Source organism: Periophthalmus magnuspinnatus, chromosome 20 (genome assembly GCF_009829125.3).
Source record: "Periophthalmus magnuspinnatus isolate fPerMag1 chromosome 20, fPerMag1.2.pri, whole genome shotgun sequence".
Lineage (NCBI taxonomy): Eukaryota > Metazoa > Chordata > Actinopteri > Gobiiformes > Gobiidae > Periophthalmus > Periophthalmus magnuspinnatus.
The window spans coordinates 19587174-19612996 of record NC_047145.1 but is presented as its reverse complement, the minus strand read 5'-3'; the positions used below and the strand labels follow the sequence as shown (position 1 = coordinate 19612996).

General features: G+C 41.0%; 1 protein-coding gene across 4 annotated transcripts in view; it reads right to left on the bottom strand.

Annotated features, from left to right (window-relative positions):
* The window catches only part of tpk1 (thiamin pyrophosphokinase 1), a 109101-nt gene that overhangs the window by 646 nt on the left and 82632 nt on the right, over positions 1–25823 (bottom strand). The window lies entirely within an intron of this gene.

The window sequence follows — 25823 nt, the reverse complement described above, 5'->3', positions numbered from 1 at the left end:
AGGTTGTTTAAGGGTACACAGGGTTCACAGCTATAACCATACACATCGAGAGGCCATTATGCAAAGGCCAGTGAGCACACTCCACATTTGAGGTTAGTGAGGTGCAGCAAATGCCCTTATAAAAAGATAAAATGTTTCTCTTTTAAAGGCACAGCCGCCCCTGACAGATAAGGTGACCAGTGAAGAGGAGCTAAGCAGCCTTTTATGTAGCGTCTTAAAAAGGACAAGATATGAGTCAACAAATTCTCTCAGGGATATAGATTTAATATCGCAAACAGCAATGATCTGATTGATAGAGCAGGTTTGTTATTTGACACATTCTGCAACAGATGCCAATATGGCCACTTAAATATGTGAGAAGAGTGACCTCGTGTGGACAAAGACGAAACTACACACATTTCCACTATTCCATGTATAAAAACAACCATCAGAAAAGCCTAAATAATACTTTTTTAAGGTACTCTGGATTAATTGACCTATTATTCTTTGCACTTTGACATTTAAGAAGCATTATATAGGGAAATGGGCTTTACTATTACACTTTTATCTTGATGTACTAATGTTAAAGTTAATAACAGTGAATGTCCAGTAATCTGCAGACACGTAGAATAACATAGAAAACATTGTTGCTTGGACTCAAGGACAGGACTGTGACTGCCTGTGGCCCTGCCGTTGCATGGAAGCTCACGAAGATAACACTCTGCTGACCAAAAGATCCTCCTTCACACACACTGATACAAACGCACACACGTATACACACTGATACACACTATAAAAACTGTAAACACACACTCCTCGGGGCTCTCCTTCTGTCCTTTCTGGAGGGTTCATTGCTACGCTATTCACTTTTGCCTGACTACGCCGTGTGTGACTCAATAAATCCTTTTGACTTTACATTTCAGGTTCATGGTCCTCTTTGACGCTTACACCTGGAACAAACATCCTCACATACTAAAGAAACGTTAACGGGCGATAGCAACACAATAAAAGAGGTAAATGTTGGTCTCTATCCACACACTTCTACTACTTAGGCCCTTCCTTCCTTTGTCAAATGCAAACTGAAGGCTGGATTTTCAGGTCAGAAATGATAAAAAACAGCTTTGATCATTCAATTTCTAATGTTAGATTTATTCTGTAAAGTAATATCAGTGCCAGAGTTTTTAAGTCTACACTGAGGCCGATTTAAATTGTTTTATCTACAGAACTGAGTAACAAGGCAACACTGATTACGATGAGTGAAAAATGCGTTAAATCCTGTAAACTTGATCCATACCAGATAATTCTTGATTCAGACCTGGCATCTTTTAACCTCTAGAAGACAGAAAGTCAATGACATAATTGCGAAACAGCATAATTTAAACACATTTCTCGTTTCTGACTTAAAGTTGCTAATTTTACACATGAGTCCTAATGCAGAAAACTATTGGGTAATCATATATTTCACAGAATATTTCACACTATTACATCAAACCAAAACTCAATGAAACTCCCAAGTGTATGGTTTTAATGTCCCCGAGATAAGACGAATTAGAGTTTTTTTCCCTATACACATTTTATGAATATGCAATAATGGTATGGCTTTAGTTTTCAAAGGTGAACACAAAGGAACAAAGGCGAGAAAGAACAAACCATATCATTTGTCCACAGGCTACAGCGAACACATCAAACAAGGACAAAAAACTCGACTTCTTCAAAGAGGCCAAACAAGCGTAGCATTAGAGCAGCTTGACACGGTCTGGGGAGAAAATGTGAAGTGTACTTAATAATGGAGCTGAGACAATATGCACTGTGCTGTTGGGCTGTGGAAATGGGGACTGGCACTTTTAAATTGCCGGCTTAAAGATCCTGCTCTCAGTGGGGTTCAAGTAAGTTCTGTTTGCCAGGTACATAGCTACTCACATAGATGTATATACTGAATTTAAGTGATGTCTGTGATTAAAACTAGTGCAATATGTTATGAAATCAAACTGTTATTTCATTTAACTGGCCAGTTCTGTCGAGATTATTCCATTTTGATTTATTGCTTTCTGTTTAATGCAGTATTAAAGGGTCCATATTACGCTGTTTTCTCATCTGTTATAATATTGTTTCTTCATCACAAACCCTGCATATTTAGGCTGAGTTCTTCTCTCAAACAGAAAACGCTCTGTTCCACCTCGTGATGTCATCGTATGGTAATACAGGAAGTGCTCCACTGTGTTTTTAAACTCCACACACCTTCACTACAATCATTTGGATAATTTCAGTCGTAGCGTTGCCAATCTCTGCTGGACAAAAGGTAAAACGTAGATGTTAACTTGAAAACTACCACTTCATGACGTCTCAAGGTGGAACGGAGCATTTTCAGCTTTGGAGATGTAGAAAAACAAAGAATAAAGGGTTACTCGGGTATGTTTTTGAGGAGGTAACAACATTTTAACACGGCTAAAATCTCACAAGAGTCAATTTTCCATAATATAGGACCTTTAATGAGGAAAAAGTCAAAAAATAATGATTAAGCATTACAAGAAAAAGGAATCTTGAATATTTTTGGCCTTGTGTGTCAGTAGTTTGATGCTTTCTTGATGTAAGGTGCCTTGAGTACCCATGAAAGCACAAACACACCGTACATACATAACATACCATGACAATTTTCACACATTGAATCTCTATAATTTCTGTGCTAACCCACCTGAGGTATTTGTTGGCTCTACAGGCTGACACTGGAGACTCTCAGGTGGGCACATGGAATTGCCAATCTCTACTGAACTAAGAGTAAAAGTAGCTGTTAACTTGAAAACTACCACTTCATGACATCACAAGGTGGAACGGAGCATTTTGAGCTTTGGAGACGTAGATGTAACGTAGGCTGGCCGTTAGCGGTAGGAGGTGTGACAGAAGACAGCAGCACGGGTGTGGTCCACAATTTTTTTATTTCTTTCTCCCATCAATTATTAAAGTGCCAGGTGCATTGTGCAAATGGAGGTCAGAGGAGCAGCATCATCTCCAGCAGCAGAACATGGTTTGATGGTTGCAGGCGCCTTTTATCCTGTTCCTCTAACTGGACTATACTACTATTAATTACTAGGGGTATTTAAAAACTAGCCTTAGCTCTTTAAAACTCAAACCTCCATAAAACCCAATAAACTCATAACCCAAATCAACATTATACATATTAAAATACATAAACCCTAAAACCAAACACCAAATGTACTTAAAACCCATAAACCTTTTAAAAATGCCCAACATGTCTCCCCTACCCCTCCCCCGCCTTGGTCCTGCCCCGGAACCTTTTTAAGGGAGCTTGTTTCCCTGGGGATCTCTTTGACACCTGGACACAAGGACAAGGAGGTGGTAAGTTAAAACATTTTAAAACACTTTCACTAAAAACACTACAAATTACAGAACACACCAACACTTCAAAACATTCAACAAACATTGCACTAATATTGCACATATCCAATGTATTAATTAGCTGTTAATTTTGTCCTCTTTCCCCTCCAGGACACGCAGCTTCAATTAAAATGCCACTGTGCCACCAGATCTAAAACTGGGTAAAATCAGACAAATTAAATAAACATTTTTAAATCCTTTTGTGCAATTCTTTTTTTTACAGTGCAAATAATGCTTAAAGTGCTGTGTGCTATTAAAGTGTATGTGCAATTTAAAGTGCATGTAGTGAAAGGTGCTATTAATCTAGTAACAAACTTGGCTGTTTGTTACATTTCCCCCCTCCTCTCAACAAGGTGAAACCTCAGTCTTCAGCCATTCTAGACAGACAGTCCGCTACCACGTTGGTCTTCCCAGGTTGGTACTGTACTGTAAAGTTGTAGGGCTGAAGAGATAGATACCAGCCTGCGATACGAGTATTGGCATCCTTCATGCGGTTCAACCACTGGAGCGCTCGATGGTCAGTCTCCAGGGTGAAATGACGTCCTAGCAGGTAGTACCTTAAGGAGTCGATGGCCCACTTCATCGCCAGACACTCCTTCTCCACTGTAGAGTATCGGGTTTCCCTGTCAAGCAGTTTACGACTAAGGAACACCACTGGTCTCCTCTCTCCATCCTTCTCTTGGAGGAGGACCGCCCCTAGTCCCACCCCCGAAGCGTCGGTTTGCAGGATGAAGGGTTTGTTAAAGTCAGGGCTGTGCAGAACCGGACAAGTGCATATCGCCTCCTTCAGGTCTCTAAAATCTCGATCACACTCTGCTGACCATCTCACCTTGTTGGGGGCAGAGTTCTTGGTGAGGTTGTTTAGGACAGCTGACCTCTCGGCAAACTGTGGAACAAACTTCCTGTACCACCCTACCAAGCCAAGAAATCCACGAACCTTCCTCTTGGTAGTGGGCACAGGGAATGAGCGTATGGCCTCCATCTTCTGTACCTGTGGCCTGATCCTCCCATAGCCAATGGTATAGCCCAGGTACTCCACTTCCCGATGGGCCACCGCACACTTGCGAGGGTTGATTGTAAGTCCTGCAGCTTGGATTTTCTGCAGGACTTCCTGGAGGTGGTGGAGATGTTCCTCCCAGGACCTGCTGAAAATCACAACATCATCCAAGTAGGCAGCAGAAAACTCTGAGGCATCCTTCAGCACAAAGTCCATGAGCCTTTGGAAAGTGGCTGGTGCCCCTTGCAGACCAAATGGCATCACCCGAAACTGGTACAAACCAAATGGCGTCCGGAAGGCAGTCAGTTCTCGAGCTTCAGGTGCCAGAGCCAACTGCCAATAGCCCCTTGACAAATCCAGTGTTGTAATGTATGAAGCACCTCCCACACGCTCCAACAGGTCATCAATGCGTGGCATTGGGTAGGGGTCAAAGTTTGAGATTGCATTCAAGTGTCTAAAATCAATACAGAATCGAAGCGAACCATCCTTTTTTGGCACAAGAACAACCGGGCTACACCATTTACTGTTAGACACTTCAATAATGTTAAGCTCCAGCATCAGTTTAATTTCTTTTTGCAGCACTGGTACCAACCGTTCAGGTATCCTGTAACTCCTCTGCCTCACTGGAGCATCTTTTCTTAGTCTGATTTTATGCTGCACCAGTGATGTGAAGCCGGGGGTCTCCTGAAATAGAGTGGGATCGAGCAGGTGTTTGATTTCCTCCTGCTGCGAGGGAGAGAGGTGAGAGAGGTCAACAGCAGCTGGCTCTGTGGCAGAAGTAGGAAAGAAACAGTCAGTCACTTCCTCATCCTTCACAGCACGCACCAAAAGTTGCTGTGAAGGCTCTTGCCGAGTGAGGAATTCTTTCAAAAGATTTACATGGAAAACCTGGTGCTTTTTCCGCCTTTCAGGCATGTACAGTTCATAGTTAACCTTGCTAATTTGTCTTGTGATGTTGTAAGGTCCGTGCCATTTAGCTAGCAACTTGTTCTCACTAGTGGGTAATAGCAACAGTACCTTCTGACCAGGCGCGAAGACTCTGTCCTTTGCCTTACGATCGTACCAGGTCTTTTGTCGTTCCTGTGCTCCCTTTAAGTTCTCCTGAGCCAGGACTGCCATTGCCTCAAGTCTCTCTCTCATCTTCAGGACGTAGGCAACGATGTTGTCTCTTTCTGACTCTGTACCCTCCCAATGGTCCTTTAGCAGGTCTAGTGGGCCCCTCACCTGACGTCCATATAACAGTTCAAAAGGTGAAAAGCCAGTTGATGCCTGCGGGACCTCCCTGTAGGCAAACAGGAGGTACGGTAGCCACTGGTCCCAATCTGCCCCTGTGGTAGAGACAAACTTCCGCAGCATGGTTTTCAGTGTTTGATTATACCTCTCCACCAATCCATCCGTTTGGGGGTGATAAGGAGTTGTCCTAATACCCTTGACCCCTAACAGCTGGTAGACTTGTTGGAGGAGTTTGGACAAAAAATTTGTGCCACAATCTGTGAGAATTTCTTTGGCGACCCCAACCCTAGAGAAAAGCTGCAGTAAACAATTGGCCACTTGTTTGGCTTTGATACACCTGAGGGGAAAGGCCTCAGGATAACGTGTAGCATAGTCACACAACACCAAAATGTATTTGTTTCCTGCAGAGCTTCTCTCCAGGGGACCCACAATGTCCATGCCAATTCTTTCAAATGGGGTGCCAATAATTGGTAGTGGTTGCAGTTGGGCTTGTGTCACTCGTTTGCCTGAGGTTAACTGGCATGTTTTACAGGATGTACAAAACTTTGACAGCTCAGCATACATTCCTGGCCAAGCAAAACGGCTACCAATTCTTCTTAGAGTTTTCTGGAATGCCATGTGACCTGCCCAGGGAATGGAGTGTCCCAGTTCCATTACCCTCTCTCTGAACTGCTGTGGCAAGGCTAAGGCTTCAATCTTGTCCTTTCTCTGGTAAAGGAGACCATTTTTAATGATATAACCCACTTCATCCAGGTAGCTGACCTTCCCTATGCTGACCCCCTCCCGCTCTGTGACCTTTTCAAACCAGGGCTTTAGAGTGGGGTCTTCTTCCTGAAGGGCACCTATGTCTGAGGGAATACTGAACTCAACTGGACTGAGGGGTTTGGCAAGTTCATTTTCTTGTCTTTGTGAGCCAGCAAACTTATCCCTTCTCTTTTGGGACTTTGACTTTCTCGTCTTTCCTGGTTGCACCTCGAGCTCCTCATCACAGAAAGGCAGCTCTTCTAAGACTTCTCTAGCTGACTGGGCTCTGGTAAGAATATTACAATGATTAGCAGGACTGGACTCTGTCATTGGGCTTGGGTTGCACATACTCTCTGGCGATGAAACATTTGCACCCTGGCTACTGTCAGACTGAGCAATTAGATCAGGAAGGGTTGGAATGTCGTTCCCTAGAATAACCCCATAAGGCAGGTTTTTAGACAGGGCTACAGTGACCAGGTAAGTTTGTCCTCCAACTGTCAAAAACACCTCAGCTGTAGGGTACCAGTGCTCATCTCCATGTATGCAAATTAGAGGGGTCTTGTCTGGAGACTGACGTTCAACTGGAACCAAACTAGACAAAACTACTGTCTGAAAACAGCCCGAATCTAAAAGAGCTTCATGCCGGTGGCCATTAACAAGGACTGGTGTTAAACGCCCCTTCCGCTCCCCTGTCTGCACTACTGCTAGTCTAGGTACGGAACATAGCAAAGATGGCTTGGCTTTAAGTGCCGGACAGAAGTGCTGTGTATGACCTAGCTCATTACAATTATAACACCTTATTTCCTGTGCTAGTGTTTTGGAGAATGGCTTTTTAACTGGACGGGACTGTTGGTTGAATGGAGATGGCCTACCACTGATATTACCCTGACCCGGACCAAACCTCTTATCACCCCCAAAGGACTTACTTGGTTGGCCTTGGGGAGATTCTCGGCCAAAATACATGGATCTGGTCCCTTTCCGAGCTGCTGTAAAGGCCTCAGCTAGACGAGCAGCTTCCTCAGCGGTGGTCGTATTGCGCTCCCGAATCCAAACCTCCAGCTCAGGATTAACCATCCGAAGGAACTGCTCTAGGATAAGTGTCTCTGCGATGGTTCGAATGTCTGACTTCTCCGGCTGTATCCATCTATAGAAAAGTTCCTTCAGCCGCACGTACAGTTCTCGAGGTGTCTCATCTGGTTCAATCTTCAGAGATCTGAAACGGCGCCGGTAAGTCTCAGCTGTGATCTCATACTTTGCCAAGATGGCTTCTTTCACCTTGTGGTAGTCTTCAGTGTCCGCAAAGTCCATTAAAACATAGGCATTCCTGGCTTTGCCTGTGAGGAGAGGAACTAGACGGACGGCCCACTCCTCAGATGGCCAACGTGACACTCGGGCCATTCTCTCGAAGGTGATGAGGAAATGCTCAATGTCATCCTCTGCAGTCAGTGGCAACAGCTTTGGTTCCCGCTGAGGCCTATAAGTGTAATTGTCCTCATCATCTGTTGGTGCCGCCGTTGGCTCTTCAATGTCATTTTGATGCTCAGATCGCTCTGAATGCATCCTCAATACCTGCTGCTGGATCTTGCTTACTTCCTCCTGCATGGCCTCCCAGCGCTGCTCCTGTACCATGCGCTCTTTGTCCCCTTTTTTGTCCCGTGCGACCTGGGAGTCCATTAGCCATTTCACCATGCCTGCCAGTTTCTCCAAACTGTCTTTGGAGCCACTTGCCTGAGCTTCCTGGTGGTGAGTAGACTCCACTCTATTCTCGTCTTCCTCATTTCTTCTCCCCCGTGTTGGCATTTTCTTCGTCTCACAGCGGCGAGGACACACTTCCGACACCAAATGTAACGTAGGCTGGCCGTTAGCGGTAGGAGGTGTGACAGAAGACAGCAGCACGGGTGTGGTCCACAATTTTTTTATTTCTTTCTCCCATCAATTATTAAAGTGCCAGGTGCATTGTGCAAATGGAGGTCAGAGGAGCAGCATCATCTCCAGCAGCAGAACATGGTTTGATGGTTGCAGGCGCCTTTTATCCTGTTCCTCTAACTGGACTATACTACTATTAATTACTAGGGGTATTTAAAAACTAGCCTTAGCTCTTTAAAACTCAAACCTCCATAAAACCCAATAAACTCATAACCCAAATCAACATTATACATATTAAAATACATAAACCCTAAAACCAAACACCAAATGTACTTAAAACCCATAAACCTTTTAAAAATGCCCAACATGTCTCCCCTACCCCTCCCCCGCCTTGGTCCTGCCCCGGAACCTTTTTAAGGGAGCTTGTTTCCCTGGGGATCTCTTTGACACCTGGACACAAGGACAAGGAGGTGGTAAGTTAAAACATTTTAAAACACTTTCACTAAAAACACTACAAATTACAGAACACACCAACACTTCAAAACATTCAACAAACATTGCACTAATATTGCACATATCCAATGTATTAATTAGCTGTTAATTTTGTCCTCTTTCCCCTCCAGGACACGCAGCTTCAATTAAAATGCCACTGTGCCACCAGATCTAAAACTGGGTAAAATCAGACAAATTAAATAAACATTTTTAAATCCTTTTGTGCAATTCTTTTTTTTACAGTGCAAATAATGCTTAAAGTGCTGTGTGCTATTAAAGTGTATGTGCAATTTAAAGTGCATGTAGTGAAAGGTGCTATTAATCTAGTAACAAACTTGGCTGTTTGTTACAGTAGAGTAATAATAAAGTGTTACTCAAACATGTGTGAATGAAACAAAACACAACTAACAACATTATAACATGGATTAAAGCTCACAAGAGGACATTTTGTGTAATATAGGACCTTTAAGCTATTTTAACAATTTGTTATAATCGACAAATCTGTGTATTTCTCACAATATTGCAAGTTAGAGCTAGTATTGTATTGTTTAGAACCAAAACAGTATCAGCTTTGGGCTAAATAAAATACTTTCTTATTTGGATTTAAAGTCAGAAATGACACACAAAACTTTCACTACTAAAGAATAAGAAGAATAGTCAGATTTAGATCAAGATTCCTGATAATAACTATAACCTCTCTGCTATGGGTGTATTAACAAAATGACCAAAATTTCAGCAGCAGACACTTAACGTTACATGTCAACTGTCTAAATGTTGTGCTAAAAGTTTTGTCAAAGTTACTCAAAAGCTCAAAGTTTGTCTGGGATTGAGAGATTGACCTTTTCAAGCCATGGAGCCATAAAATATTACTTCAAGTTTGATAGTGCTAAAGGGCAGCAGTTTAAAATGACGGAGATGTGATGAAGATGAAATATGTAGTTTTTCACTTGAGGAAATGTCAGATTTTATTTTCAGCCCACGATTTGCCTGTAAACTTGAAGGAAAAGATAAGATTAGGTCAAATGATGCTAATAATATGTGTATCAATCGAAAAATCCACTAAAAACTCAGAAAACGACACACAAAAGTGAACAGCTGGAATGATATTGAAGGTTTAGCAGACACAATAACAAAAGTGTCCACTAGGGGAACTAGAGCACCACGATACGAGCACACCAGAGGACGCTCAACAGAGAAGACAGTCCATTTACTAAAACACATTACCCCGGCTGGCCCTCGCACGCACACACTAACCACGTGTGGGTTCAAACTCTTTACCAGGCACAAAGGGCTTTCAGATGGCTTCATTAGTAATCCCCTCCTCAAAGCTGATACCGATCAATAGCGACCCCCCAGAGCTGAGGGGGGACCGAAATAAGCGTCGCACCCTCCAGTGATAACAATGGAGATGTTTGCTGCCTGTAATTGCATTTCCAGCGCCGCAGCCCAGAGGTTCCCGTCAGCTTTAAGTAGAGCGTATTTACACAACAAATTACCCAAGAGGGATGGCAGGGGTGGCGGAGGAGGTGGGCACGGAGAGAGGAGTTAGGAGAGGAGGCTAGCGGACAGGTAGAGAGGGGAATTATGGGTATCTAGGGTCATTTTCAAAAAGGGAAGAGCAGGGCCACTGTTGTGCGGCTATATTTGCTTCTCAATGGGTTTTTGTAAACACTTTCTCCAAGGGCATGTTAGAGGGGTTTTGGCATTCGAGGAGCGTTCTTAAACATAAACAGCGATGAGTAAATGTGAGGTATTTTTATCTGGAACAGCGGCACCTGTGTGGAACTTTGGTCTACATAATACAGTGTGTTTTCAGCGAATTTAGTATTTGAAACGTGGATCAAAGATGCAAACGAAATGAACAAATAAAGAGTTTTTGACAGTATACGGCGTACATATGTAATTTTTTTCACCGACTTATCTGCCTGGAGGTGTTGTTGCTTCGCGTGCGTCATCAGAGCTCCATGGGGACAAGCAGGTGGCGCTACCAGGTGAACCCGCTAAGAGTAAAAATACATGTTTCTTCAAAGAGGTATCTTACTTCTATGGGGTATTAACTGAAAACACATAACGTATTTAGATCGTCGTGTTACCTTTTATTTTGAAAATGCTGTATTTGCTGAAAACAACATAAATTTCACTTTTATTTTTAGCGCTCCGAGTACCCCCCCTGCCTTTGCTCCCTGTGTTAAGTCACTCCCCCTTCACAGCACTATCACAACACAGTCAGCGTGCGTCCTGCTAATGAAAGTATCGCGCATCACATCAGGTTTGTCAAGCTGTGTACAGTTTTGTATCAGATTTTTGTATATTCATGGAGAATTGTCGCGTGGGAGGGCGGGGCTTTGGACAGAATCCCGGGAGAGATCACTGGATTACTCAAACATGGATGGCATCTAAAACCTCTTGAGGCATGTTTTTGATGAGGAAATAACATTATAACATTGTAGAAAGCTAAAAAAAATACATTTAGGTTTGCATAATACTTCCTCTTTAAGAAATAAAAAGTATAACGACTGGATTTATATTTGTGTAATAAAATACCAACAGTTTAGCTCCAGGTAGGCACACTTTCCTGTACTCTTTATGCCAATCATGTTGATAATTTCATATGTAAAAGTTTGGAAAGACACCAGCTGTTAAACCTACACCGAATCAACATGCAAATCGCTGCACACAAGGAAGCTGATGATTGGCAGTGTTGACCCTTTAAGGTAAAAAAATAAATAAAAGCCTGGAGGAAAAGATACTAACTACAGAGACAAGTGAACTCTGCCAATTAACATGAAGTGATCCAACTACACGAGTCCACTCCATTGCTCCAATCCAGAGCAGCATCGAATCTCATCACGCTGCGACTGAGAAAATTATTTCCTATAAATCATGTTTGTCCAGTGCTGAGCTGTCCAATTACCAAAAGGAGCCGAGATCGGATTAAAGAGACGCCTGAAAAAGACTGCGTTCAGCCAGTTTGCTTAATAATAAAAGACGGTTCATAAAATATAATATCACTGTTGTACTTCAGAAGCATCATTTCTAAATCGCGTTACAGAACAGCCTTGGTTGTCGTGGGCTACGGTTCATCGCAGAAAGTGCATGGTGCAAGTGCGTCCTATTTACCTGTAATAAATAAAAGTGGAAGTGGCTCTAAAGCGCCGTAAACGCAGACTCCGAATATTGTTCTCAAGTGAATGCATTACGTCGGTGTCCTTCGCCATCTCGGGACATCCTCCGTATATTTAAGGCTATTTATTGGGCGTGACATCAGCCAAGGCGCTCTGTAGCCACGTTAGGACCATCTGCTGCGCAATGATAGCTGCTTCCATTAAATGTTTATGACGCTGTAAGGTTTGTCGAAGGGAGAAGACAAACATGGACTGAACTTACGGCGACCTTCAGAGTGAAACTTATAAGGATACGTTTTGAAGGATGTAGACGGGGGATTGATTTGACTGCTGCTACGGTAATACGCTCTAAAAAAGACGGGAGACGAGTCAATAGGAAAACGCTTACACCGATGAGGCAAAACTTTAAGAACACCTGGCTAAGATTGGTGGAGTTAGCTTCCTAAAATGTTGAATGCCGTAGAGCCTAGCATGTGAGCCCATTTTAGTAATATGATATACTGTATTGGTATTAGTGTGCGTTAGAAGATGACAAAAGGCATGAATATAAGCACGTTTTAAGCGGGAAAATTAGAACTGTGTGTAACCGGTTCATATATATAACAATTACACAAAATGCTGCTTTTGTTTATCACAGTTTTGTTCATTCCTTGTGTTTAATTTTATGTGCAGCCTTAGTCCTCCAGCCGCTTCTTCTGTGTTTTACTTTCTTCTTCGTGTGTCTTTCGCCTTTCTCCTGGTATAAATCCGGGGTTTGACTCCCGCCTCTTCCCTTTGCGAGCATTTCTTGGGAAGAGGTCAATCATCTATTGTGATCCCGATGTTAAAGTGTCCTCTTTTTTATTTTATTTACTTATTTTATTTGCATTTAAGTTAACATTTGGCTCATGTGTTGTTTTGTTGTTCTCGTTTGTTCGTGTTGGCAAGTGCGGGGAGATGTTGACTTTGTCCATTGTCTTCTCTCGTATAGTGTGGGCTGGACCGACGTGTAGCGGGACATGTTCATAAATATTGCACTTTTGTGGAACAGATTACAGGTGATTGTCTCCAAAAGTTCCCGCTGTGTCTCGTAGCTCCTTAGCGCCTCGCAACACAACGCAGAAGTCCACCGGTCACATGTGTCTCTGTTCTTTAATATCCACAGAACAAACTGCTATGAACCACGAAGAGTCAGGTGTATCAGGAGTGAAGGTAAGGTTTCGTATTAGGCAGCAGATGTTTTGCAATTGATTAATGATGTTTATACAGAAATGATGCCCTGTTGAGAAAGTGGATCGTTGCTAATCCATATTAAAGCCCAAAAACAAAATCTAACCTGATACCCCTCTATTTGTCTCCCCCTGGGGGTTGTAAAAGGGCTCACACCAGGTTGCTCTTCACCCCCCTCCCCTCTCCCCTCAGCGTCCACAAATCCATAAATAAAACTATAAAACAGCAGATTCTGCCTCCTGCCGCCACACTGCACCACTACAGAATACATCCACTTTTTATTACCCCCAATGTAGGACCTTGGCAAGCGAGAAGGGAGAGTGCACGAGGGGGGAGGGAGCAAGGGCAAAGACAAAAGTTGGCATTATGTAGAAGAGGTGTATCCGAGGCGGGTGAGAGAAAGCAAGATAAAAACAGAATAAATTAGTCCCTTTTGAGAGTGTCCCTGAGTGAACAAGACAAATACAGCGAAAGTGAGGACTGAAAACCTGCAAGAAATCGAAATAAATGTGGAAGGTTATGTTGCATTTGCATTAGAAAAACAGGACTGTGCGAGATCTAACTGTACAGATGTCTTCCCCTGGTATAGGACACCTCACTGACCCAGCATTGTCTGACACATATATCTGTTTGAATCCCAGATAAAATGCATATAGCACTGCCCTCCATTTCAAAAACATCCGAGTAACTTAGGCTGCTTTCTGAATACTGAAATGTGCAGAGACCGCTACAGGCTTATACGGATTCATCTCCACAGCGGCTTCCAACTTAAAAGGCTCTTCTGACAACATATTTAGAGATTTATTGCTTGCAAATTCATATCAAAATGTTTTTCCCTCGCTGTTTCGACATCTAGAAAATAAGATCCAAAAGCGGCACCTCGCTCTTGTTAATCAAGCTTCAAGCCAGACGCCACACTTAAAACTTCAATACAGAGACAATCCCTGCTGATTTTAGTCAATAGTTTTTTTCTTCTTTCTTCTTCTTGTGTAGAAAAAGACAGCAGAGGGAAGATTGTTTCACACATTCTGCACACCTGCACAGTGCAAATAGAGATAGCATGTTGAAGTATAGAAAGCTGTTTTTGAGGTGTACAGTATGGATTATCTATTCTGGAGCGACAGTAGCTCAGTTGGAGAGTGTTTGTCCATTGATCTGAAAGTTGGCGGTTCGATTTCAGTGCCAACAGATGAACGCTGGGCTTGTGTCGTTGGGCAAAACCATAGACTGTATATATAAATGGACATAGCCTACACTGGAAAACTGTTGCTGTCAGACTCGTCACTTTTGTCTTAAAATGTTCGTATTAACCCGCTCTACAAGATCCTGGTATTTTTTATTTCGCTATTGTGTCCGTAACTCAAGATATGAACGTTTATAATCGGCAAATCAGGTGCCTTCTTTCCCCGAGAAAGAACAGACTCGTTCAGGATTAGCTCTTTGGTTGATCCGATACTCTGCTGTGTACCCTGGTGTAAGAGTGTGTATGTGTGTGTGACTGGTTCCTTGATGTAAAAAGCTTTAAGTGCCTTGAAGGTGGAAAAGAGCGATATAAAAATATGACCATTATTTGTTAAATACTAGACAGACCGATAACAGCACTGGTTCGGTATTAACTTATGTAGGAATTATAGTAAACGTCTGTATGATAGTCAAAAACGCTTTACACTATTTAAAACAAATTTAAAGCAGTGGTAGTGTTTTATTCTACCACCTGCACGAGATTAAATACAAAGTGTGTAGGTCATCTGTTCTACTACCACCTAGAAATCATATCTAAATGAGTGATTCTCAAACTGTTGTACGTCGACCTTTAATTCAATTACAGTCAATCGTATCCACATTTTTTTCTCCTCTGGGTTATGTCTTGTTTTAAAAGCAGTTGTGTAGTCCTAGTTTAGACCCGGTTTAGCCCTAGCTTAGCCCGAGTAGTCCTGTTATGTGTAGTCCTAGTTTAGACCTGGTTTAGCCGTAGCTTAGCCTGGGTAGTCCTATTATGTGTAGTCCCATTTTAGACCCGGTTTAGCCCTACCATAGCTCGGGTAGTCCTGTTATGTGTGATCCGATTTTAGACCTGGTTTAGCCTTAGCTTAGCCCTGGTAGTCCTGTTATGTGTAGTTCTATTTTAGACCTGGTTTAGCTCTAGCTTAGCCCGGGTAGTCCTGTTATGTGTAGTTCTATTTTAGACCTGGTTTAGCCGTAGTTTAGCCCAGGTAGTCCTATTTTAGACCTGGTTTAGTCCTAGCTTAGCCTGGGTAGTCCTGTTATGTGTAGTCCCATTTTAGACCTTATTTAGCCGTAGCTTAACCCGGGTACTCCTGTTATGTGCAGTCATATTTTAGACCTGGTTTAGTGCTAGTTTAGCCTGGGTAGTCCTGTTATGTGTATTCCTATTTTAGACCTTATTTAGCCGTAGTTTAGCCCGAGTAGTCCTATTTTAGACTTGGTTTAGTCCTAGCTTAGCCCGGGTAGTGCTGTTATGTCTAGTCCCATTTTAGACCTGGTTTAGCCCTAGCTTAGCCCGTGTAGTCCTGTTATGTGTAGTCCCATTTTAGACCTTATTTAGCCGTAGTTTAGCCCGAGTAGTCCTATTTTAGACTTGGTTTAGCCTTATCTTAGCCCGGGTAGTCCTGTTATGTCTAGTCCCATTTTAGACCTGGTTTAGCCCTGGTAGTCCTGTTGTAGACCGGGTTTCGATCTCAAAAGCTTAAAATTGGTGGTGTGAAAAGTCTGAGAACCACTGATTTCAATTGTTCCAAACAAGTGGTGTCCACATTACTCCTCTCTCAACCACTCCATATTTGGCTGGCTGTTACATAAAAAACAGTGCATGTATTGCAGCTGTTATTAGCGTTGTCTCATTAGCATGCGTCGTGTTTGTGAACGGCTTACGCTCCATAAACACCATGCTCTCATTATCAGCGAGGGCAAGCTTCCTAATCTTACCCAAAGTTTACTTTTAATTAAGATTTCTCAATTGCTCGGGCTCGCTGTGAGACCGCGCCACCATAACCCATCTGTGCTCACGTGTTTGCCTTTATCGAACTCGGCACCTGTCCATGTTGGCGAAGTGAACGTCGGATTGTTTTCTCTGATTTGATTAGCTGCTGTCTTCAGAGTAGTGTTGCCGATGTATGTGATTATTTATGATTATATTTACAGGGTTCATATGGTAGGACTGGGGTTACTTCACTACTAATAATTTCAGATAATAGGAGTTTGTGCTGCAGAATGGACGATACTGACAAAAATCACATCTATATATTTGTTGGGAGTATCCTCATCATGATAATCTGACAGAAATCCAACTGAAGTGTGTTAAAATGTCTTTAAAGGCCAATATTACGCTATTTTCTGATCTGTTACAATGTTGTTTCCTCATTACAAACATAATTTGAGTCGTGTTTTGTTTCATTCACACATGTTTAACAAAAATACCCTGCATATTAAGGCTGAGTTCTTCTCTCAGATGGAGAATGCTCTGTTCCACCTTGTGATGTCATCATGTGGTAATACAGGAAGTGCTCCACTGTGTTTTTAAACTCCACACACCTTCACTAGAATCATTTGGATGATTTCAGCCCTGGAACTGTCAATCTCTACTGAACAAAAGCAAAAAGGAAGCTGTTAACTTAAAAAAAACTACCACTGCATGACATCACAAGGTGGAACAGAGCATTTTGAGCTTTGGAGATGTTACAGACTAATACTAAAGAATTAGTCAAACATGTGTGAATGAAACAAAACACAACTCCGAGTATGATTTTGATGAAGTTACATTTTAACATGGCTTAAATCAATCATTTTGTGTAATATAGGACCTTTAAATATCAGACAAATGAGAAAAGACTGAGACTGTACAATGTGTCACAAAAGTAAAAAAAAATAAATCACTTTGGAAAGATTGTTTGAAAGATTACAACACGGCCATGTTTGTGGTGACGCGCCCTGACAGCAAGGAGTCAGCATTTGTTTTGAACTGGAAGTGAAAGAACTTGTTTCTTTTATTAAGTTGTTTTAGATCAATAACGCAATTTAAAATGTCCAAAGTGTAAAAAATATGATCCATGTGTCATAGATTATAAATATATAGCAGATAAAAGCAGTTTTCAAGAGCTAATATTTCCTTAATGACCTACGATTGACCTTTTATAACAGCTTAAGTTAAGTTAGCCCACCTTGAATGTAACACCAGCATAAACACTACATTCTTAGCACTGGTAATTCTTCTTCTTCTCAGATTTAGTACAGAATATCAAACGTCAGATTATAAAATTTATATCCATGGATTTAGTGAGATCTCCCCTCACTAGTGTCACATGCCTTATTTGTACAGTGCAGTTAGCGTAACCATCGTAAGCCGCCAGAAAACTACTAATTCAGTCAGGCTTTGTGTCAGCGTCTGTGTGCCCTGGTGTATAAACGTGTGAAAGTGGAAAAACGATCAATAAAAATGTGGGAAAAGAAAATGTTAGGCCAAAATTATGAACAAAATCGCACAATTTATTACAAGTTCTGTCGAAATTTCATCTTGTTTGGTTCTCGTGGACCTCGTCTCACCTCTACGACTAACAATACGCAACTGTGCCCATACGAAACATAAACCGAAAATCCATTAATTGTAAAGGTTGACAGCTATTCAAATCATTCTTATTCACGGCTCGCTGTAAATATCATGATGCAGCAGGTTTGAATGCACACAATCACACGGGCGCGCACTAAAGTCATAACTCCTGCAGCGTGAAAGTCTTTTTTAATATGAAGCTGTCAGGTAAAAAAAAAAGGTGAGTCATAGAGAAATGACTAAGGGGATTTTCCATGCACTTCTAATCCAAACACTACATCTGCGCTCACACACACCTCAGACGGAGAACTGGGGTCTTAGTGACCTTATAACCACAGTGAATGGCATTTACCGGGAATCAAGTTGGAGGTGAAAAATGAAAAATGGGGATTTGTCAGGCTGACGGAGGCTCTCAACTTGCTGTTTTAGAACATGAATGTAAAATAAGGGATAGAATAGGAAAGTTCAAGTGTTTTTCCCCTGTACTTGAGCAAATGTGCCTTGCCCCACTGCACATATTTTGTATAAGCCGCTCTTGAGGTCTTGTGCGCTGTCTGCATCTAATTACAAAGCGTTTTACTGTCAGCGAATCATGTAATGCGCTGTTTGCATGCTAGTGTTGTTAACATTATCACATCCAAAACTACGCTCTGGTCTCTAAAAGCTGTGAAATGTGCTTATTTACTAGTTTTGGGATACTTGGAGTGCAAAAAGCAAGTGAGGAATGGCACTGGACCACTGCAAACCATTTTATTTTTCATTTTTTTAAGACAGTAAAAATGAAGAAACATAAAAAAAATATATAAACACTTTTAAAAGCGAAAGCCGCCAATCTCTGAATATATCAAACTGACAAGGAAAACCAGCAGTAGCCAGCATAGTTCAAGGCTTCTGAGAGGCAAGCCTGCCAATAAAAACTGACAAATGTAATTGAAGGACACATTTTGCAACTCTAAGAAGAGTCTCGGCAACAGTAGTCAACAACAAAGATTTGTCAACAATGAGCGGACCCGAGGTGTCCTTGGTGCTGTGCGAGGGACTGAAATCTCAAACAACACTCACTATAACTGTTGAACCAGGCTTACTACTGGAGCTTTTGACTCATTTCTACATTTTGCATGGGATAATTCATGCGCACGTGCATAGTGTATAACCTTAGACTGTATAAAAAAGTCGACCAAGGGAGTGTGACGTCACCTACGGCGTTCAGATCCAGTCAAATGAAGCTCGCTAGCAGTTATAAGGTTGAATTTGGAGTCTAGTTCCATATTAGAAATTCCAACCCAAGTATCATAGCAACTAAAGAGCCAATCTGGAGCAAGGATGTTGAAAGTAACGCCCCTTCCTGCCTGTATCCCTGGTTTAGCGGGGAGCGGGTGCTTAGCAACGCTGTCAATCAAACCTGTTGCTAAGGCGAGTGGGAGTGACCTCAGGGAAAGAGGCGTGGATTTATCTCTTATTAATGTTCATATCTTGATTGACGGACACAGTAGTGAAATAAAAATCACGTACAGCGGGTTAATATGAACATTTTAAGACCAGAATGATGAGTCTTACGGCAGCAGTTACAGAGAGAGAGGTGAAAGTTTTTCAAGAGAAAGTGAATTGGAGCCAGAGTCGATGGAATGTGGCGTCTAGCAGGTTAGCTATATCCATTTATATATGCACTCTACGTGTATAATGTAAAGAAAATTAAAATATTGTGTGATTATTTTACCTTTTAGAAATCACTTGGTCTTGTAAGTAAAACTCATTCGGTTTGGTCGTCAAAGACAGTGTTAGAAACTTTCCGTGTGAATCCTTTTGTTCCCTTTTGCTAATCTTGTCGAGATCTTGATAATCTTGACGCCTCCAGGAGCTCGTCTGACCACACCTCAGTAAAAGTAACACATCTTTACTTTGAAATGTGCGTCCTCTGGTTCATCTCAAACTATATAAACTTGTTGATTTACATCATTCAGGGTCTGACATCGGGGGGAGATTCTGTCGTACCTATTTTTTGCAAGAAATAAACGTCTCGTCTTTGCGTCAACATTCATCAGAGCCTGAAAAAGGAGTCTCATTTCCACAACATATAACTGAAGATATATTTATACATATGGATGAAAAACATTATATCCTGTTACCTAGTGTTGTAGAAAGGACAATTTAACCATACCTTAAACGCACAGGAAAATGAAGCCCTGTCAATATGGAAGAACAGGCTGTATTTTGCATCACACAAAACTCAAAGTCTTTATTTAACCATGAAGCACCGCTGCCTCCTTCTACCAGGAAAAAAAAAAAAAGTATTCATAAAAAGTGCTCTGAACTTCTGTCTGACTTCTATAGGATTCTCACAGATCCCTTTGAAGACCGCCAGGGAAGCCTTTATCTCGCACATTTAGTCGTCCAGCCACTGAAATAAAAGTATTCTTCAACTCTACAAAAAGGCCTATCCATAAAAGCAAAGGTATGTGAGAAAATATATAGATATGGAAAGTACAAAGTTTTAATGTCATGGTACAAAATAAAAAATGGTTGGGTCACTGGTAATAATTGTTTATGTACAATTGTAATAAGAAGGGATAGAGAGAATGAGAAGTGATTTTATTTTTTTTTTTTAGGTTTTTTTTTTGGAGGTTTTGTGGTTCAATTGATAGGACGTTTATTTCTACAATACCAAGGTTGATTATACATTTACTAGTATTTATTGGCTGGTTTATGTCATAGTCTGTACATACAAATGGACATAGCTAACCTGCTAGCTGCCGCGTTCCATACAGGAAGTGAGCATGTGCGTGCTTCCAGCTCCATCGACTCTGGCTCCAATTCACTTTACATTGAAAAACTGTCACCCCTCTGTTTGTAACTGATCTTAAAATGTCCGTACGACCCACTCTACATGATGCTGGTGCTTTTATTTTGCCATTTTGTATTTATATTTGTTTGATATGAACATTAATAACAGACAAATCGGGCGCCTTCTGTTCCCAAGATGCTGCTGCTCTCGTTGGCGTTAGCAACAGGCTTGATTGACAGTGTTGCTAAGCGCTAAGTCCCTGCTAAACCAGTTGCACGGGCGGGAAATGGCATTACCTTCAACAGCCCCCGCTCCGGATTGGCTCTTTGGTTGCTATGATGCTTGCGGTCGGTACTCAACTCCAAATTCCCCCCTGTAGCTGCTAGCCTCGGCGCTACGGGTGACGTCACACTCACTTAGTCCACTTCTTTACGCAGTCTATAACGGCCAATAACAGCCTAACATTACTTCTGCAACATAAAAAGTATATTTTGTATTTAAACATCGCTCCAACAGAGGACTGGCCTACACAGATAAGGCAGGTTATTACCATCTAAACCTCAGTATTTGACTCCATGATGTGACTTACGAGTTCGGGGGCTTACACGGGATTGGAGTCCTGCTTGGAGATTTATGACCAAACACAGCTAAACATTATAATCAATGTAAATAAATCCACAGCCGCGTAATAGAAATAGACACAGTTATGTTCCAATTGTAGGGCAGCGGTGTAGGTGCTACCCATGGTTTTCACTGGGCTGCTTCTCTTTTCTTTTTATGACTGGAGAGATTCAATGACATCCCTTTATACCAAATTATTTGACAGTGGTTATTTGCCATGGGCGGTCCACCCCAGTTATTTTGCACAAGGGCAATGGGATACACAGCCGCAGCGCTGAAATAAGTCTGACAGAGCAGAGGTTAGGACTTCTTTATGCTAATACATTGGCAGTGGGTTTTTACAATGCTGCTTCAGGCAACACCAATCAACAATCGGTGCAGCCAACAGCGGCCGCAAGGTCTGTGTGCCAGGGCTCGGCCAATCAGCGGTGCAAAGAGCGCAGCCTTGTTTTGCATAATGGAGGATATCACAGCGCAGTTTGAACATAGGGAGATATGAGAGAAAACATGGGAAAAAAATGTAGTTTATAGTCATATTTGTAATCAAGTTTGGACTGTTCTCCGCTGAAAAATCTGAGCTTGTGATCTGGCAAAATAAATTGATTTTCTGTGTAAAAATGCCAGTTTTTTTCTTTCAAAAAGTGTATTTAAAGGTGCTATGCTACGCAAACTTGACTCCTGCAAGCTTTTAGTCATGTTAGAATGTTGTTACCTCATCAAAACAGACCTGGAGTTGTGTTTTGTTTCATTCACACATGTTTGAGTAATCTTTTATTAGTCTGTCTACATCTCCAAAGCTCAAAAATGCTCTGTTCCACCTTGTGATGTCATGAAGTGGTAGTTTTCTATTTTTTTTTTTTTAATCTTTTGTTCAGTAAAAATTGGCAATTCCAGAGATAAAGTTATCCAAATGATGACAGTGTTTTCTGTTTGAGAGAAGAACTCAGCCTAAATATGCAGAGTTTGTGTGTTAAAAATGTGTGAATGAAACAAAACACAACTCCAGGTCTGTTTGTGACGAAGAAACAACGTAATAACAGATCAGAAAATAGCGTAAGTGCATGTGAGTACTATTTTTGCTTTGCTGTAGTTAAAATTTGTTATATAATTGTAAAGTATCGCTATTCATGGGTTCCCACTTTCTGTTATATGGAAAATCGTGAGGACTTTCTCCATTCAAAAGATATATAATTTTGTTTTAAAGTGTTAATCGCTACAGCAATGATCCTAATTTTCCATCATTGTAAAACCCGTGGATAGGGACAGCTGAAATAGTGTTTTTTGTTTTGTTTTTTCTTATTTATTTATCTAAACAGTCATACAAGCCAAATTATTATGCCCAAAAACCACATCACTGTAATCAACACACAAAATGATAATGTGTATTTTAAATTGCTGCCATCACTGAGAATAGCACTAGAAAACAGTGTTTCACATAAACTGCAGTACTTTTATTGGTGGGTTGGTCTAATGAAGTTTAAGCTCAGTATCAGGGGGACAATACGAGCATGAAGCTTTTTCAAGGGAAATGATTTTGTGGGACAATATCACCCAAAGGAACCATTCACATACGCAGTGTTTGTAGAATACACACACAAAATGCTTTCTGACAGTGTCTTAAAGGGACTCTGGATGTGACTGGAAATCGATATGGCCTAACGAGACACATTTGCTACTCTACTATTTGATTTGAGCCTTGAAATGATTGTAGTTTATCTTATTGTAGTATTGCACGGAGTATATTTTTACCACAAAGGAAAAGTGGATATCATCAGCGCACAAATTATGATCCCAATAGGCGTTTGGTAATAAGGGCGTTGTTAAGGGCAACTACTACGAGAACGGTAATGTCGCGTAATGGCTTACTCATGTACGAAAAGGCCGAACATCACACTAATAATCAGTAATAAGGATTTAATGAATTCATCGGGAAGTGTTACTGAGTCTAATTAGCATCAGAACCGGTGCGATTCCAGCTTGCACAAATTAATGCTGTTGTTGTTGTGTCCTTGGGCAAGACACTACCTCGAATGTATCTGTGAATGAGTGAGCGGTTCCTAGACGTAAAGCGCTTCGAGAGCCTTGAAGGTGGAAAAAAACATAACCATTTACCGTTTATCATGCAGGATAAGAGCTTAATGAGGGCGGAATAAGAGCTAATTAACATCAAATTACTCATTTACATATACGCTAATTAGTTCGATGTTAATAATGTACCATAAAATAAAGCCTTGACGTGCTCACCATAGAATATTATTGCTATTTTGCAGCTGATGTCGTCACCATTCCCTGGACGTGTGATGCTAACCGTAGGCACTGCTCTGTCTGAAGCTCGGTTACTCATGTCGGGCTTTAATCTGAGCGTTAATTTAACACAATCTGACCAGAAAGGACAGATTTAGATGGAACTACAACAACAGGTGAGTCTCAAATAATACTACGTCACAAGCTAGCTAGCATTAGCCAACAGTTTTTCAATTAGTTATTCTCACGTTTTTGGTTGAAAGCTCCTCAAACTCCTAAAAACAACCATGAACGCTTGTATTTCATTGTTTAAATCTATTTTGTAGTTTTCAAACTAAAACATATCAGATTATGTTTTTATTGCGTACAATGTGCCACTACGGTAACTGCTAAACATTCAGCCATAGACATACATGTAGAACGCTCGTATTTTATTGTTTAAATCTATTTTGTAGTTTTCAATCTAAAACTTACCAGATTATGTTTTTATTGTGTACAATGTGCCACTATGGTAACTGCTAAACATTCAGCCATAGACATACATGTAGAACACCTGCGTCGTAATGTCAATGCAAAGTATCGATTGTTGTGGTGGTCGTAACTGTGTAATAATTCAATTTGTAGAGAATTTGGTAGATGAGGTAAAAACATAAACTTAAATTTCACGTTTCTACTTAACTTAGATATTAAAGAAACGATACTTAAGGAGTATTTCTATGTCATACGCTCCATGTACATTGTTCCTCCACTGCAGCGTGTTCATTATTTAGTAGAACACAGCTCCGGTTTAGTGTCATTACCGCAGTGCAGTCCTTTCATTAGACACACATCTCCACAAAAAGTCTCCAGAGCCACGGCCAGATCCTCTTTCAAACAGTGAATGACACTTCTCCCTCAAACCAGCACAAGGAGAGCTCCCACGCTGAACCATGTGCACAAATATGTCTTTATAATATTTAACGAAGAATAAAAATACCAATGACTAAGGAAATTGTTTTATACTGATCCCCCCCAAAAAATTAATTAACCGAACTAAATACTCTGACAGTTACACTACTAAAAGTAAATAAAACTAGGTTAAAAAAGCATGTTCATTATTTAAAGAGAGTTTTTTTGGTTTGCCTGACATGCTCCACTGTATGGCATTAAACTTATATCTTGCACTGTTTTAATTGCTAAAACATGCAGCTTACTGTGAGCAGCATTGCCTCTCCACAGATAAGACCTGTAAGAGGGGGTATTTTTCTTCTGTAGGGTATTAAAGAGGCAGTATTTTACTTCTATTGGGTATTAAAGAGGGGTATTTTACTTGTGTGGGGTATTAAAGAGGGGGTATTTTACTTCTATGGGGTATTAAAGAGGAGGTACTTTACTTCTGTGGGGTATTAAAGAGGGGGTATTTTTCTTGAATGGGGTATTAAAGAGGAGGTATTTACTTCTATGGGGTATTAAAGAGGGGGTATTTTTCTTCAATGGAGTATTAAAGAGGGAGTATTTTACTTCTGTGGAGTATTACAGAGGTATTTTATTTATGTGGGGTATTAAAGAGGGGGTATTTTACTTCTATGGGGTATTAAAGAGGGGGTATTTTACTTCTATGGGGTATTAAAGAGGGGGTACTTTATTTATGTTGGGTATTAAAGAGGAGGTATTTTACTTCTATGGGGTATTAAAGAGGGGGTATTTTACTTTAATGGGGTATTAAAGAGGGGGCATTTTACTTCTATGGGGCATTAACTGTTAGCACATAACATATTTAGATCACCATGTTACCTTTTATTATTGTTAAAAATGCAATATTCACCCAAAACAATTAAAAAAAAAAATACATTTCATAATATATTTTATAAGTTTCACTTTCGTTTTGGAGCTCTGAATCCCTCGTCCCGTTGCTCACCGTGCTAAGTCACTCCCCCTTCAGAGCAGTACAACAACACAATCAGCTGCATCCTGCTAATGAAACTACTGCACATCACATCAGGTTTGTCAAGTTGTTGTAAACACTTTTGTATCTATGTTTTTGTATAAACAGAGAATTGCTGTGTGGGGACACGAGTGACGTAGACTTGTGGGCGGAGCATTGTACAGAACCGTACAGCTAACCGTGAGGAGGGTTCAAATAAGGCCCGGAAGAGATCGCAAAATTACTGACACGTGCACAGATTTAGACGTGTTTTAGGCATGTTTTTGATGAGGAAACATTATTACAACATGGTAGAAATCCATTTTTCACAATACCCCCTCTTTAATGCCATACTGTGGAACATTCTCTGCAATGTACAAGCATGAAAAACAAGCAAGTTGCAGTTCCTTGACAAAAGATACATAGTGCACCTTTAATATATTAATGAGAGTCTACAGATTCCATTGCAGTGTTTTTAATAATACTCCTGTTATGTGCTGCTTTAACTGTGTAATTGACCAACAAATAAACTCTGATTTACATAATAGAGCGTTATGAAATATTTATGCTACACACTAATTACTGTACAAATAATACATGCTTAAGCTGATCCTCGCTGTAGCTACAACTATATGAATTATTGATAAAGCAATATCAAGAGAAATAATTCA